Source organism: Hemibagrus wyckioides, linkage group LG27, assembly GCF_019097595.1.
Source record: "Hemibagrus wyckioides isolate EC202008001 linkage group LG27, SWU_Hwy_1.0, whole genome shotgun sequence".
Taxonomy (NCBI): domain Eukaryota; kingdom Metazoa; phylum Chordata; class Actinopteri; order Siluriformes; family Bagridae; genus Hemibagrus; species Hemibagrus wyckioides.
The window spans coordinates 20,475,430-20,492,406 of record NC_080736.1 but is presented as its reverse complement, the minus strand read 5'-3'; the positions used below and the strand labels follow the sequence as shown (position 1 = coordinate 20,492,406).

At 40.5% G+C, this 16,977-nt stretch overlaps 3 non-coding genes across 3 annotated transcripts; all 3 read left to right on the top strand.

The window, feature by feature from the left end:
• Nucleotides 1–3,445: 3,445 nt before the first annotated feature.
• trnah-gug (transfer RNA histidin (anticodon GUG)) lies at nucleotides 3,446–3,517 on the top strand. The gene has a single exon. It is a non-coding gene; the product is annotated as a tRNA-His (tRNA).
• Nucleotides 3,518–3,626: 109 nt separating this feature from the next.
• Nucleotides 3,627–3,699, top strand: trnar-acg (transfer RNA arginine (anticodon ACG)). The gene has a single exon. It is a non-coding gene; the product is annotated as a tRNA-Arg (tRNA).
• Nucleotides 3,700–3,753: 54 nt separating this feature from the next.
• On the top strand, nucleotides 3,754–3,825 carry trnae-uuc (transfer RNA glutamic acid (anticodon UUC)). The gene has a single exon. It is a non-coding gene; the product is annotated as a tRNA-Glu (tRNA).
• The last annotated feature ends 13,152 nt before the right edge of the window (nucleotides 3,826–16,977 follow it).

Sequence of the window (16,977 nt, the reverse complement as noted above, 5' to 3'; positions counted from 1 at the left end):
CATTCTGATTATTTTTAGTCATCAGTATATGTATAAAATTTTCCTTTACACACAATGTTTCACTCGTATACAGATCATTTTTAAAGAATTTCACAACCTTTAAGTGCTTTACTAAAACGTGGAAAAATAACAAATAACATTATATATTATATGACATATGTTACGTATATAACAGAAAAACAGAAACACAATGGCAGAAAAGAAAGGATCTCCACATTGAAGTGATAAATCGAGATGAAGGTCTTACAATACACTATACAGTTACTGGGGTGTGATGTAAATAAATAATGAGATAATATAAAATGGTAGTAATGTAAATAATATGATAAAGCCTCCAACCCTCCCTTTGCTTAGTGCCAAGCTGTTCCCCACCCCTTCTACATGAGGTATCATGCTGACCAGAGAAAGGGTCAGTCTACTGATCATGATTTTTGAGTCAGTGGTAAACACAAGTCTCTTTCTGTTCCCATCCTCTCCTGTCTTCTCTATAGCCATGTAAGTTAAATTCTCTCTCTCTCTCTCTCTCTCTCTCTCTCTCCCTCCCTCTCTCTCTCTCTCTCTCTCCCTCTCTCTCTCCCCCTCTCCCTCCCTCTCTCTCTCTCTCCCTCTCTCTCTCCCCCCCTCCCCCCCTCTCGCTCCCTCTCTCTCTCCCCCCTCTCCCCCCCCTCTCTCTCCCCCCCCCCTCTCCCCCCCTCTCTCTCCCCCCCCTCTCCCCCCCTCTGTCCTCCTCCCTCCCCCCCCCCTCACCCCCCCCTCTCCCCCCCCTCTCTCTCCCCCCCTCTCCCCCCCCCTCTCTCTCCCCTCTCTCTCTCCCCCCCTCTCTCCCTCTCTCTCTCTCTCTCCCCCTCTCCCTCCCTCTCTCTCTCTCTCCCTCTCTCTCTCCCCCCCCTCTCCCCCCCCTCGCTCCCTCTCTCTCTCCCCCCCCTCTCCCCCCCCCCTCCCCCCCCCCTCTCCCCCCCTCTCCCCCCCCTCCCCTCCCCCCCTCTCTCTCCCCCCCCTCTCCCCCCCCCCTCTCTCTCCCCCCCCTCTCTCTCCCCCTCTCCCTCCCTCTCTCCCTCTCTCTCTCCCCCCCCCTCTCTCTCTCCCCCTCTCCCTCCCTCTCTCCTTCTCTCTCTCCCCCCCCCCTCTCCCCCCTCTCCCCCCCTCCCCCCTGCCCTTTAGATACACCTCTACTGTTTAGTTTGTGTAATACTTTATAATCTGTGTAATACTCTGTAATCTGTGCAGATTGATTAGTTGGCATGTAATGCTAAGGAGGAGTCTTCATCTTACAGTGCAGTCCAAACCCTGAATAAATAAAACCAGGGGCAACAATCACTTGTGTATTATGTGGAAGAAACTCTTACTCAGATCATAAAGAGGAAATGTTTGTGACATGTAATCCGTGTAAGTATCCATGTATAACATAATGGATATTCTCCAGCCAGCAATTACTGCTCATTGAAATTAAAACAGAATCCGGAGTGGGTGGAATAATCAACCCATTTGCTCATATTTCTTAAATCACATCCATAACCAGACCAATAATTACATCTAAAACTCCATCCATCCATCCATCCATCCATCCATCCATCTATCTATCTATCTATCTATCTATCTATCTATCTATCTATCTATCTATCTATCTATCTATCTATCTATCTATCTATCTATCTATCTATCTATCTATCTATCTATCTATCTATCTATCTATCTCTACACACTAACATCTATCTGCAATATAGACATGTGATATTTCCAAACTCTCAGCACAATAAGGTGAACAAGGTTACATGTACACTGATGACAACACGTGATGTCACGTGTGTGCCAACCACAAAATTATGCAGAATCACAAAATTTCTGCAACATACACATGTGACATATCAAAACATTCAGTGCAATGAAGGGAAGTGCATGGCGTGTATCCTGGTGTTGTGACGTGACATGATGATATTTTATTATGATGATGGATTTTCTGCATTTGTCATTACTATTCCATGGAGATGAATCCACTACTCCATGTAAAATGGTGTTAGAATTTCAGTCTATAATCAGACTTTTCTACAGGCTCGGTATCTCAACAAATTTGCAAAGGACAGACATTTTATTTTTGTCATTTTCTTTATTTTACTGAATTACTTCCAACATTCAATTCAACATTCATTGTTAGTGAGAAGGTCATTTTATGTGTTTGTAGTCTTTCAAGTAAATAATAATATTTTATTTTAAACTGCCACTCTGTGATAGCAAAAGGGGGACTATATTAGGCAGGTGGTCATAATGTTATGGCTGATCGGTGTAGCAGAACTCCATGATGCGCATTTTGAAGACATCACTTGCGCTTATCCATTTGCCTTCAAAAATATTGGCACCCTCTCTGTACACATGCCTCCAAAAGTATAGGCACCCTATCTACCCCCTCGTATACAACATTTTTGGTGCCCTATCTGACCACCCACCTCCAAAAGTATTGGGATGCTGTCTGTCTGCTTGGGGACGAGTTTTGCCAGGGCAAGCACCACTCACATTTTCTTCAGGAAATGTAATTTATTCTTTTTTTTCTTTTAGGGCATTTACTGATGTCTTGTGCTGCATTATATTCATTGCGGCTGTGACTGGCTATGCAGTCCTTGGTGGGGCAGGTAAGATACAGTAGGAAATTACTTTTGCATTCTACTAACACCCTAAACAGAACTGAGGTGCAAATGTTTTATGTGCATTAAAATGTTCATGGTTTTTAATCACTTATCTCAATTTTGTTCAACAGCTTGGCTTTTTGGAAACCCCCAGTACATCATTCATGAGCAGAACTCTGCTGGAGGGTTTTGTGGAATTGGATCCAATATGTAAGTCTCTCGGAGTAGCTTATAGCTTTTTACAGATACAAAAGTGAACAGCTAGTGTATTTACTATTATATAAGTTAAAAACAACAATTTAAATAAAACAAAAGAAAACCATTAAAACATGTTAATCAGGTTTATGTGTGGGTGCAAAGCCTCATCTGTGTTTCTGTATATAACAGAAAGTTATATATTTAAGTTATATATTTAAAGTTATATATTTAAAGTTATATATTTCTCTATATAACCAAAGCTACAATACCATTGAACTCTTCAACTTAAATCGTTCTTAAGCTTCTTGATGAACTGAGGTGAACTCTCTTTTGGCTTATTTTCTCTCTCGGTGTCTGTGAGTGTCAGTCCCAGTGTCAGTAGAACTAATCATGTAGTGTATCTGGGTTGCAGGATTTTTTCATTTATTTGTTTGTTTGTTTTTTTATTTAAAAAGCACAAAAGGTATCATTTGGGTATGAATCAGATCGTCTCTCGATATAGTGTCAAAAAAGACTACAACTATTCCAATCATGTCTAAATCAAAAGCCACTGCAGGCCAGAGGGGCGCCAGAATGCATATCACAACATGTAGCAGCTCCTTTTACCGGCCGGCCCAGGTGCCTGGGGTGCCGTGATCGTATAGTGGTTAGTACTCTGCGTTGTGGCTGCAGCAACCCTGGTTCGAATCCGGGTCACGGCATTGGCTTTTCCACATCACTGTTGAACGCTAGGCATGGCTTTTGACCTCTGGCCGTTTTTCACTTGAAAAGCATAAGCAGGTAGGACCCCGCTCCCATTAAGGCACACGTGGGCCAGTGGCGCAATGGATAACGCGTCTGACTACGGATCAGAAGATTCTAGGTTCGACTCCTGGCTGGCTCGGCTGCCTTTTAAGAGCCCAGAGGTGTGCCCCAAACTCCAGCTGTCGAATTGCCCTCCCATATGGTCTAGCGGTCAGGATTCCTGGTTTTCACCCAGGTGGCCGGGGTTCAACTCCCGGTATGGGAACGTGACTTTATTGGATTGCCCGCAGAGCTGGCAAGGAGTTCACCAAATCGCTCAGTTAATAACAGCCGAACGCTTCCTCAACAGAAACCAAAAACGATCCCCGATTGCAGCCAGCAGCATGTTGGTGTTGTGTTCATTTCGATTCACTGCAAAAACGTTACATAACTGATTTGTCATCACTTATTTATTTGTAGGCTCCCCTAAGGCTCCCATGGGCCAGTGGTGCTACCTGAAGAATGATAGTCTGGGTCAGCCGGCCAATCACAGCTCACCCGGGAAATCTTTCTCGCCCAATCACATCGGCCCGTTACATCTTTCTTCTCCAATCCCTGCGCTGAAAAGATGGACAGACAATCGCCCATAGCGAGCCAATCGAATCTCTCACAATTTTATCGTTCTCCGCTAATCGCAACAATGGCCCGCCCATGGCAATCAATGGATCGTGCGCGCTAATGACGTGTCATTCTAGTCAAATGTATTCGCATAATTACAGTGTGGCACAGAAGCGGATTACAAACAAATTACTGCGTCAGTTTTTTTTTTTTTTTTCATGTTTTTTTCAGTGTGGGATTTACCTTTTTATTTTAATAACTTTGTTTAACCTTTATTTTAGTAGGTTTGTATTTATCTTTAACGGTTGTTGTTTACACATCTAGATGTAAATATCTGGAAATGAAATGTGAGAATTCTGGTCTTTAGCCTATATATACTTTTTGGAACTTAAAGCCAAATTGTCTTCAAAGTATAAAAAAACATTTGAGTATTTTCAGAGGGGACAGTACAAATAGTCTTAATAAGTGAGCGAGTGTGTATCTCTGATAGAAACTACTATATATTAACTGTACCAAGTCAGTGTGTTTTATGAGTATTGTTCATTTCCATCAATCTAACCTAACACTAGCCTACAATCTCCACAGAAGGTTGATCTGAAAAAGAGGCCTCAGTCTGGGAATTCCTCCACATCTAAGAGTACATCCCTACCCTGACTCCATCGCCATCCCCAACTCCTAAGCCTCTAATTGGTGAAACCCTGTCTTCTGCTTCTTCCCAACCATGTTCTAAAAGTAGTGGTGGCTCCAGCAGTGGCAGCATCACTGATGAAGGTCAGTGCAAATGAAGATGATCAGACTTTATGGTGTGTAGGAATGTACTCTCATTCACACTATTGCAGTTTACCAGTCTCTAACATACAAAAGCCAATATGGTTGTGGACCATGAACGTAGACAGGGTATTCAGAAATGAACACATCTATCTACAAAATACATAGGCCACCCTGAGCAAATTGTGTCAAGACATAGAGCAGGGTAAAGGTATAAACCATATCTAAGGTGTTGAATGTTCCAAGGAGCACAGTGGGTTCTATCATTGTGGAAAAATGTTTGGAATCAACAGGATATCCAGCCAAACTCAGTAACCAGGTTAGAATGGCTTTGATCAGAGAGAAAACAAAAGCCCACTGACAACTTTAACAGCTTTAGAAGTCCTCTGCAGAAAAGGGAGAACTTGCTGGAAGTACAGCCATCTCAGAAGTTCTCCATTAGTAAGAGCATTATGTTGGAATAGCTAAATGAAAACTGCTGCTGAATATAAGCACTGCTCAATATTTGGGCCATACCACTGTTATTGTGAAGCATGGTGTTGGCAGGAGTACTTCTCAGTGGCAGGAGGGGAAAGACGGGTCAGAATTAAGGGAAGGGTGAATGCAGCCGAAAAACAGAGAGGTTCTTAAAGAAAACTTGCTCCACAGTGGACACAGCCTCAGATTTTAAGACAAGGTTTAACCTTTCAGCACGACAACATGAATATATCCAAGACAACCCTGGAGTGGCTTTGGAACAACTTTCTAAATGTCCTTAAATGGCCCAACCAAATCCCAGACCACATAGGACTTCAGTGAAGCAACATGAAGATGGCAGTTACACCTGTAGCCTGTAGAGTCTTGTCAAAGTAGACTTAAAGCTGTACTCAGTAAATTGTGCACAAATCATATGTGATTTTTTCCTCTCTGTAAATTACCTGTATTGTTTTATTTACAGGTAGACATGGAGGCCTTTTTGACTCTGACTGATGGAGATCTGCAGGAGCTGGGGATTAAAACAGACGGGCCCAGACAACAGATTCTGGCAGCCATTTCTGAACTTAATGCTGGAAAGGTGTGTTTTTTAAAAACTGCTAGTCAGCGTTGTCTAATCTGGTCCCATGTTTATAGACGGTTTTGTTATAATATCATATGAATTTCAGGGAAGAGAAAGACAGATACTGCAGGAAACTATCCACAATTTCCAGTCATCTTTTGGGAGTAGCGCAGCATCCTGCAGGTTATTCACATTTTGAGTATTAAACACAAGATATAATAGATATAAGATATAAATTAAACATTATATAGATTGTAAATTTTCACATTTTTTGCAGAATCTTTGTGTACTTATTGCCATTTCACTGTATCTGGAAGCTCTAATATACTTTATATTTATTTTTTTATACTCCAGTTTGGGCAAGACATCAGCTGCATTCCCTTAACAAAAGGTAACACTTTTGGCCAGATGAGGGACTGGAGAATGGTGCCAACTCACTTCAAGACTGATCGTACCCAAAGCAAATGAGAAGTCACAAAGGACCTCACACGTTATTCTGCATAAAGGACCGCATCTTAGAATAACGCATACAAGCATTGACATAGGGTCGCATATTGGATGTGTCTATTTTGCCATCCAATTTGTGGTGTTTAATGTATTGCTAAGTTTGGGCATGATGACAAATAACTGTCTCAGATGATATGATGTACACCGATCAGCCATAACATTAAAACCACTTGCCTAATACTGTGTAAGGCCCTATCGATACAAAAACAGCTCAGACCTTTCAAAGCTTGGAGTCTACAAGAGCTTTGAAGTATGCTGTGGAATCTGGCACCAGCAGTATCTACAAGCACAGGTAATAAATAAAATAAGAAGGAATATAACAAAAAATACTAAAATACCCCAATTTAAGGGTACAAAAATATAACAAAAAATATACAAAAATATAACAAAAAATATTAGACATTTGTAGTCTAAAATTTAGCTTTGCTCCAGAGATTTTCAGTGGGGTGTACTCATTTTTGCATCACCCTAATTTGAGTAAAACTGAAAATTTTGTTCTCTAAGTTATTTTATTAACCTTACTTTCATCTTATAAAAGTTCAGATGTTATATAAAACTTAGTCTTGTCAACATTTTGGAGATTCAGTCGTACAGAAATTTGTCGACGGTCCCTAAAATACAGCTTCCGAATGTCTGTCTAATGTCCGAGTATCAAACTAACTTCACCGCGGTGGTAAATAAAATCTGTGGACATTAACCAAACAATACTCATTTTAACGTAAGTGATATAAAAGGAAACGATAAATCCAAACGTAGACCTCTGTTCTGTTAACTTCATCTTTTGTGATTTGAGTCTTCAGCTGATGACGTAGCTTCGAAGGAGGCCTGCCCAGGCCTGCTTACCACACCCCAATACCTTGACTCCACCCCCACGTCAAAACAGTGCCAGAAAGTCAAACACAAAGAAAAGTGAAGCGCAAACTTACATTTCACTGAAACGCAAAATAAAAGCAGCGTCACAAATACATTTAAGTAATTTATATTTTGCAACTCTTTATTTTTTGTTTTCCAAAACTTATCATTTTCTCGCAAATTTCATTTTTGCATTTGCAATACTTTATTTTCTTTTGCAACACATGAATTCTTTTGCGAATATATGTGGCATTGAATTGACTCCATAGGGGTTCCATTTCCAGTCTCACACGAGAACTCTGACATTTTGATTGAATCAGATTGAATGCTACACTAGATAGTTGTGCAGTGTGAAAGCAACAGTGATCCGATGACTGTGAAAATCGTGCAGTGTGAACCCGGCATAACACCAACAATAAATCGCCTCTACTCACAAGGAATATCTGACAGTCTGCAGCCTGTATTAGCTTAGTTGTCTGTGCCTTAGACCTCCATTGTTGTCCAAAAATCAATATAAACATAACAGCCACACGGGTAATGTGTTTCCTAATCCCAAAATGTTTAGTGGAGCAATTTTTTAAAAAAACATTGCCCTAAATACTCAGAATCACCATAACTGAAGTAAGCAAGTGCAAAAGAGCGCTATAGAAAGTTATAGCAATTATGAGCATTTTTCAATAAATAAATGTCATTCAGTGGAGCAGTGTGTCTGTCTGATGTGCTTTTAATCATTTTTTAACAACAATCGAGACAATCCATTCTTCATTTTAGTCTATGTGTAAGGATTGCTGAAAATATGATTAGTCCCGACTGACCTTTCTGACCTGCTTTCCTTTCTCGAATTTGCTAGAAACATGGACGTTAGAAGTGGTTCAACATGTGTTTATGTGTAATGTTGGTATTTGCAATATTTTGCTGTGCGATGAGAAGTAAGGTCCAACTGCCAGCATGAGGAAGTGGACCAAAAATGTCCTCCAAGAAATGTGATCTCAAGGTGATCTTGCATGTCTAAAAGCTATACAGATGCCATTGATGGTAGACGATTATCATGAGCTAGCTCTTGGCAGTTGTTGGTTTTATACTGCACTTTCTCAGGTTGTGCTCTATTTTGGTTTATAATGTTGGTTTTAGCTATAAATTAAGGTCCAGGTGCAGAGACAGGGGGTTCTCAATCCTGGTCCTCAAAGACCACTGCCCTTCTTGATTTCCAACTATCATTGCCCTACCTGCTGCTGACTACCAGGATCAGGTGTGTATATTTCAATTAAAAATCCACTTCAAGTCAAAGTCAAAGTCAAAGAAGGTTTATTGTCACTTCAACCATATATAGCAGATGCAGTACACAGCAGAACTGATTACTGGAAGAGTTTAAGAGTGAACAGATATGTAGAGATTGATATGATTTTTTTCCAGAGGATGAAAGCTGATTTATAAGGTCATTCAGGTTCATGTACCATTGCATCTTGTTTTAATGCTGTTTAACTCTTTATATCTGGCACTAATTACACCAACAAAACCATCCTGTGCCATTTCTGTTTTTTAAAGTGGTCAGTCTGGTATATCTCATGCCATAATCCAGAATGTTCCCCTTTACAACCCACGGTGACAAAGGTGTCACAAGCCCTTTAAAAGTCCTGGGAAGTTCCTTTTATAGCTTTATCCTTGATTTTAACTCATGAAGTCCTAAAATAACACCTACTGAACATCCTGGTAGGTCATGTGATAGGTCATGTGATTTTGTGTTCCCACAACAACATTTGTTGACCTCCAAGATGCATGCATTGCAAGGTATAAGGACCACATGAGGTCACGGAGGTGGTTCCTCTACCTGTTCTGGCAAACCATAATGCTTGCCTATGTCAATGCATGGCTGATCTCCCGCCGTGACTGTAAACTACTTGGTGTCCACAAGCCACTGAAACAAAGGAGCTTCCAGGCTGAGGGTGCAACTAGCCTTATTCTCCTGCATTCCCAAAGGGGCCGCCTATCACTCAACACCAACTCCACCACCACCTCCCAAGAAAGTTCATGTTGGAGTTCCAGATGATGTTCATGTGGACCAGGTTGCACACTGGCCTGTGAAGTGTGGTCGTTGCAAATTCTGCAAAATCAATGCAACCACCACCCTCTGTGGTGTTGGTAGAAGGAAGGACATTGCTCAGAGCTTTCACAAAATGTCCATCATCTTCTGGACACGCTGTCTGAGGAAAGGTCTCAGTTTGCTGGCTAAGGCTGCTGGGTCTTGGTAGAACTCCGGGGGCTGAGTAAACAGCACTTCAGCGAGATCTGTAAGCTGATCCTATAGACAAATTACATCATCACTGTCACAATCCAACATAGTGTCACTGAGTTTAGGATACAATACTGAGAATTTGTGGATCACAGCATCAGAAGATATTAGACACTTACAATAAACACTTTAAAGTAGGTCCTTGCTGCAGGCTTCCACACGTCTACCTCCCACATGCTGATGAGCACAAACAGGCGCTCCAAGAATCCTCCCTTAAGCTTTAGGAAAGAAAGACGACAAGCTCCATTAATATCATGTCATATCAGGGTTAACAACATGGAAAAATAAAATGAGACGAAATAAACCATGTTCTGAAACTACATTCAAGCATGGCTTTTAAATCTCCTGATAAGACTCTTACTGTCTCAGGTATTGAGCTGTTTGTAAAATAGCCGAATAGAAGCAGCTCGAAAAAGATGTCCACGAAGTTGTAGTGGTAGACCTGCACAGAAGAGAAAAGTTACAAGAAGAAATTAGCTTTACATAATGGAGTCCTGTTTTCTATCACATCAAAGTCTTTTAGATTTAAACATTTGTCATGTTACACAAGCATTTATAAGCTTACATAGGACCCGGAGAGCTCTGCTGCAATCCAGTCCTGATAAGAAGGAGTCTTCAGGAAACGAATCAGAGCCTCGTAGGCCAGCTGTACACGACCTGCATCCTGTTAAAGCAAACAAACAAAATAATCACTTTGGCTTCAGTTTTTTTAACATGGAAACTCATTTTAAACCCTAAAATGAAGCAGTATGTAAGCCTCAGCATGTCCAGTACTTTACTAAAGATACACAGATGATGTATGACATGGGCCAAATGTCCAACTACTGCATATCCCAGAGCCCTCTTCATTATGTACATTTTATTTTAATATTTATCCTAAGAATGTCCTTTTTTTAGCAGGCTGTGATTGTTATAAAATTAGCTTTTGATGCTTGTTATTTTAATTATTATTCCTTAATTACTCATATTACTCATGAATCTGAATATAAGACAGCACATAATATAAGCTAAAGCAGAGTGAACTTCCCCTGAGCAAAAACAGCAGCTAAACAAAGGTTTTACTCACAGCGAACGCCTCACGGAGAGCATGCAGCTTCAGGCCGATATCAGTTACCCCTCTCTCTGTAAGATGGTCCCTAAGAAACAAAAGATTTACATGCTTAGTGTATTAAACATACATTACACCTTTATACCATTAAACTGTGAAGAGAAGCGTACCAAGTAAAGGGCACCTCCATCTCCTCTTGGCTAAGGCTCTCCTCACTCTCCTGCAAGACACATTAGCAATAAATCATTAAAACTCACACAGTAAATGTTACAGCCTCCCATTCAGGGGAATAGCAGCATCTGTAGATACACATCAGGTCTGAAACACAGAATTACCTCAGAGTCGTACTGTTCCTCTGAATCACTGTGGGGAGAGTCAACCTGCTCCTGCTCCCAGGTGGAGGTGTTCACCTGACCATCTTTAGCCACATGCAGGAACGTGCAGGACAACTTTTTAAAGGTTTGCTGTTAAATTAAAAAAATATATAAAAACACTGCAGACCCATATGTGTACAAAATTCCAAGAGTTACTATCTACAATAAAGACTTCATGACATTGCAATAAATTTACCACATAATCCTCAAGTGGCTCCATGATGGTTTCCACCCGGTTACAGGAAAGGAGCTCTGTAACCTTCCCTTATTCAGCCTTAAGAGAACAATTTGAAGTGAACACAATTAGTCACTGCAACTAACAAAAGTTTTGTGACGCCACAACAGATAATCCCTCACCTGTATGACAGTGAAATGGTCCTCGATGGTGGTCTGATAAGGGAATCCCTGCAAATGACAATTAGCTGAAACTCAAGATCTACTTCTCAAAAGTGTTCATCTAATAATCATTAATATCAATTCTCTTCATCAGAGTAACAAAGATGGTGATTACCAGCTGGTCGAAGTAGCGCGTCTTGGTGGTTTTAAACCAGCAAATCCACTCTCAGGACCCCTTATCATCCCGAGGAAGTATCCCTTAACGTCCACTGCCTAGAAATAGAGAAACTAAACATTAGAACTTGTAAAGAAGGATGTGTGTGTGTTTGTCTCTCAGCTGCAGCACTGTACAATACCCCAGACTGGGAGTTGGAGGAGTCTGCAGTGTTGTACTCAACATTACAGCAGGTGCTGTTCAGCTCACCAGCACTGAGGGGCTGTGAAAAGTAGAAGATGAGGATCATCAGTGTTTTTTATCATAGCAGTTTCACACTAACACTTTCAAACATTCTGTCACTTGGAAAATCCAGAGATCAGATTTAGTAAATAAATGACAGGTTTGGTTACCAGAACAACAGCTGAAGATGTGGAGTGAGTTTCTGTGGGTAGCTGCGGCAGGATTGGCTCAACAACCTTAAGACACACACACACACAGACACACACACACACACACACACACACACACACTTAGACAAAAGCAGCCTACACGTTTCAAATGTAGTTAAAATATTTTACTGACACATACCTGGAGGACTGAGTGAGTATCTGACGATTCTCTCAGCAAATCCACAGCTTCTGCAATAAATTAGTTTCATGTAAGTTTAATTACAACTAATATTTTCTGTTAAATGTAAAACATTAAAATGGCCAAATTTAAAAGGTAGTTGAGAGAGAGAGAGAGAGAGAGAGAGAGAGAGAGACCTTGTAAATTTTTCTCTCCTTTTTTTCTAATGCTTAAAAGTTAATAAACCTGTGAGTTAGTTAGCTAGTTAATTTGTGAAGAAACAGACTAATTGTAGCATTAGTAGCTTGTGTAAATTCACTGTACATGTGACTGATTAAACTCTCTAAATCCTCAAGTCCAGGCATCCTGATGAACTCCACCTCCCCATCAGGATCCACACGCTGCCGTCTACTCAGAGGGGCTTCTTGATTGCCATCCTCTTCGTCCCACCTCCTCCTTATGCCCTGGCGTGGGACAGGAGTTATCATTGTGGCAGGAGCATAGTACATACCAGCCACAATGTTGTGGATGTCGATATTGAAATAAGGCTGGGGCAAAGGAACTGTTGAAGGCTGTGGACTCCCTGAAGGTGGTGGCCTCCTCAAAGGGGATGGGGTTTTATTTTAATAGCACTGTGTATGTTTTATACAGCAGGAAAGCCTCACTATCAAAACAAGAAGTATTTACACAAGTTATATTACTGTAATCTTCCTATAACAGTGCATTAAAAACTATTTTATTTACATTTACAGTATTTACATTTTAGCTGCATTTATAGGTGTTATACAGGGCTCTTCCAGTATCACGGCTTCACTGTTAGTCACACTGTGCACTTATTTCAATGCTTAAAAATATCTTCCCCCAAAAAATGCAGATTAAAATACATTTCTATTACAGTCTGTTACTTTAGCACTTTACTTAAGTACTTCATGTTATTGTAAGTATTTTAACTCATTCTATTCACTCCATCAAAAAAAAATATATAAACACTGAAAAACAATTATTTAGCTACATGCTAACTAGCCGTCTAGCTAATCTTTGCTAATACTCCTCGGCTTGACTTAGTAAACTTTAGCAAACGTTAAGTAAACATTGGGACTTTTATGAAAAGCTGATGTTAACATATCTGAAAACATCAACACTGTTTTCTTCTTCCCTGCTCGTTTCACTGGAGTCTGCCATTTTGTCCGCTAGCTTTAGCATACTGATCGTGTACGTAAAGCGATTAGCCGAATAAAGATTAGCCGAACAGAATTTCTCAAAACCATCTAATCATATAAAACGATATTCCTGATTGTGGTTTTTTGTAATAACGCGGTGTTTAAAAGACTTTATACTTAAGTGAAAAAGAGGAAACTCAGTAACTCACCGTTCCAGGGGTCGTACAGTCCGCTCCATCCGGGCTCGGGATCCACATCCGGGTGCTGAGGCTCGGCTCCTCCCCCGAAGTTCATCATCGCTGCGCTGTAGAGTCGGTGTCAAATCCAGTAGTGGAGTACAGAGAAATCCGAAACAGGGGTGTAGCAAAAATGCCAAAAGATAATCCAAATCTTGCGACCTTCAGAACCAGTATAAACAAGCACTAACTAGTATAAACCAACACTAACTAGTATAAACCAACACTAACTAGTATAAACCAATATAAACCAGCACTAACTAGTATAAACCAATATAAACCAGCACTAACTAGTATAAACCAGTATAAACCAGCACTAACTAGTATAAACCAGCACTAACTAGTAACAAGAGTCAATAATGAATAAATAATAATAATAATCATAATAATAAGCTGAAATGTCCGGGAAGCCCAGGGAGTGAAGCATAGCTGAAGTTTAAGGCAGCATGTAGCTGTACAGTTAGAATTCAAGCTGTAGGACCAGTTTAAAGACGATACGACCTTAAAAAAAAAAACTCCTGTTTACGGCATCTACCGAAAACCTCCGAGAAAAACCGAACTGTACGGAAACCAGGAAGTGAAGTCCGTAAAAAATGCATTTACAAATTATATATTTTACATTTTATAATTTGCTCCTGCTGAACACACTCAGTGTCCTCAAGGTAGGATGATCTTTATCCTTTAATGCCACACTGTTTCTACAATAAATCATGTTAAAGTGACAGTGTTACACTCTAATGTTATGTAGCACACAAGACACCTCATCTTGCCGTGAATTAGCCTAATGCTAGTTACCGTGCTAGCGAACCTGGCTACTGGTTTAAACTACACAATAAAATCATTAAGCTCGGTTTAAGAATTTATTTTATTTCCACAATGAAATATTTACCCCATTAGAAGTCCATTCTTAACAACCCCTTCTCCTGGTTTTAATAAAATAAATCGTGCTTAGCTTTGTGATTCAGCAGCTAGCGCGCTAACGGACTTTAGCCGATTTTAGCGATTTCAATGACAGTGTAATATTTGGACTAATCATATCTACCGAGAGAACTTGTATATTTGTTGTAATTATTTAACACTTTATTGGTTATATTAATGTGAATATGATATTTCTCCTAATAATAGTTCACCTGTTAGTGAACATGCTGCTGCTTTAAATTACACACTAAAATCCTGAACCGAGTTGATGAGCTCGGGTAACGAGAATTTAGTTTATTTCCATAATATAATATTTACCCATTTAAAAGGTGGCTTTTCACACCCCTGAGTACTGGTTTTACACTAAATCATGACTAGACTAGTGATTTAGTCAGGTCTAAAGGACTTAGTTACAGATGTATGTTATCTACCTAGAGAACTTCGCTAATCATTTCATTTACACAGTTAGCATCATGCTAGTTATCGTGCTAGCGAACTCGGCTACTGGTTTAAATGACAATAAAATCCTTAAGCTTGGTCAATAATTTATTTTATTTCCACAATGAAATATTTACCCTGTTAGTAGGTCAATTTAACAACCCTGACTACTAGTTTTACACTAAATCATGATTAGCCTTGTGATCCGCTAGCTAGCGCGCTAGCGGACTTTAGCCGATTTTTACCGATTTAAATTACACTGTAATAGTTGGACTAATTATATCTACATGTCTATTTGTTGTAAGTTGTACACATTTTATCGGTAAATATAATATAAATATAATGTTTAGCCTAATGTTAGTTAAGCTGCTAGTGAACTTGGCTGTTGTTTTACATTACACACTAAAATCCTGAACGAGTTGATGAGCTTGACCAACGAGAATTTCATTTATTTCCACAATATAATACTCATCCCCATTAAAAAGTGACTTTTAACAACCCTGACTACTGGTTTTATACTAAATCATACTTAGACTACTGATTAATCAGCTCTCGCGCTAAAGGGCATGCTTACAGATGTACACCGATCAGCCATAACATTATGACCACCGACAGGTGAAGTGAATAAGACTGATGATCTCCTCATCATGGCACCTGTTAGTGTGTGGGATATATTAGGCAGCAGGTGAACATTTTGTCCTCATAGTTGATGTGTTAAAAGCAGGAAAAATGGGAAAGTGTAAGGATTTGAGCGAGTTTGGATCAGAGTATCTCCGAAACTGCAGCTCTTGTGGGATGTTCCCGGTCTGCAGTGGTCAGTATCTATCAAACGTGGTCCAAAGCAGGAACGGTGGTGAACCGGTGATAGGGTCATGGGCGGCCAAGGCTCACTGATGCACGTGGAGAGTGAAGGCTGGCCCATGTGGTCCGATCCACAAGACGAGCTACTGTTGCCCAAATTGCTGAAAAATTTAATGCTGGTTCTGATAGAAAGGTGTCCGAATACACAGTAAATCACGGTTTGTTACTTATGGGACTGCATAGTCAGGGCGCCCATGTTGACCCCTGTGCACCACTGAAAGCACCAACAATGGGCACGTGAGCATCAGAACTGGACCACGAAGCAATGGAAGAAGGTGACCTGGTCTGATAAATCAAGTTTTCTTTAACATGGCGTGGATGGACGGGTGTGTGTGCACATGGCACCAGGATGCACTATGGGAAGAGGGCAAGCTGGCGGAGGCAGTGTCATGCTTTGGGCAATGTTTTGCTGGGAAACCTTTTGGTCCTGCCATCCATATGGATGTTGCTTTGACATGAACCACCTACCTAAGCATTGTTGCAGGCCATCTACACCCTTTCATGGTAACGGTATTTCCTGATGTCTGTGGCCTCTTTCAGCAGGATGATGCACCGTGCCCCAAAGCAAAAATGGATCAGGAATGGTTTGATGACCACAACAATGAGAATGAGGTGTTGACTTGGCTTCCAAATTCCCCAGATCTCAATCCAGTCGAGCATCTGTGGGATGTGCTGGACAAACAAGTCCAATCCATGGAGGCCTCACCTCGCAACTTCCAGGACTTAAAGGATCTGCTGCTAACATCTTGGTGCCAGATACCACAGCACACCTTCAGGGATCTAGTGGAGTCCATGCCTTGACAGTCAGGGCTGTTTTGGCAGTAAAAAGGGGTCCAACAGCATATTAGGCAGGTGGTCATAATGTTATGGCTGAACAGTGTATGGTATCTACCTAGAGAACTTCACTAATGGTTTCATTTCCACAATATCATAGTGAGTATAAAGGTTTTAATAATTATACAGTATAATATTTTTTATAGATTTGGGTGGTGGACAGGGGCAGGAGGTTTTAGAGAGTTTAATCAGGTCACATGTACAGTGAATTTACACAATCTGACTGCTACAATTTTTCTGTTTCTTCCCAAGTTAACTAATTATCAAACTCACTGCTTTATTAACTTTTATACATTAATAGGAAAGTTTGATATTGTGTAATTGAAGAGTCATAATTCTGAGTCACAGAAAAATAATCTATTGCAGAGCCTGTGGATGTGCTGGAGGAATCAGCAGATACTCCCTCTGTCCTCCAGGTATGTGTCAGTTAAATAGTAA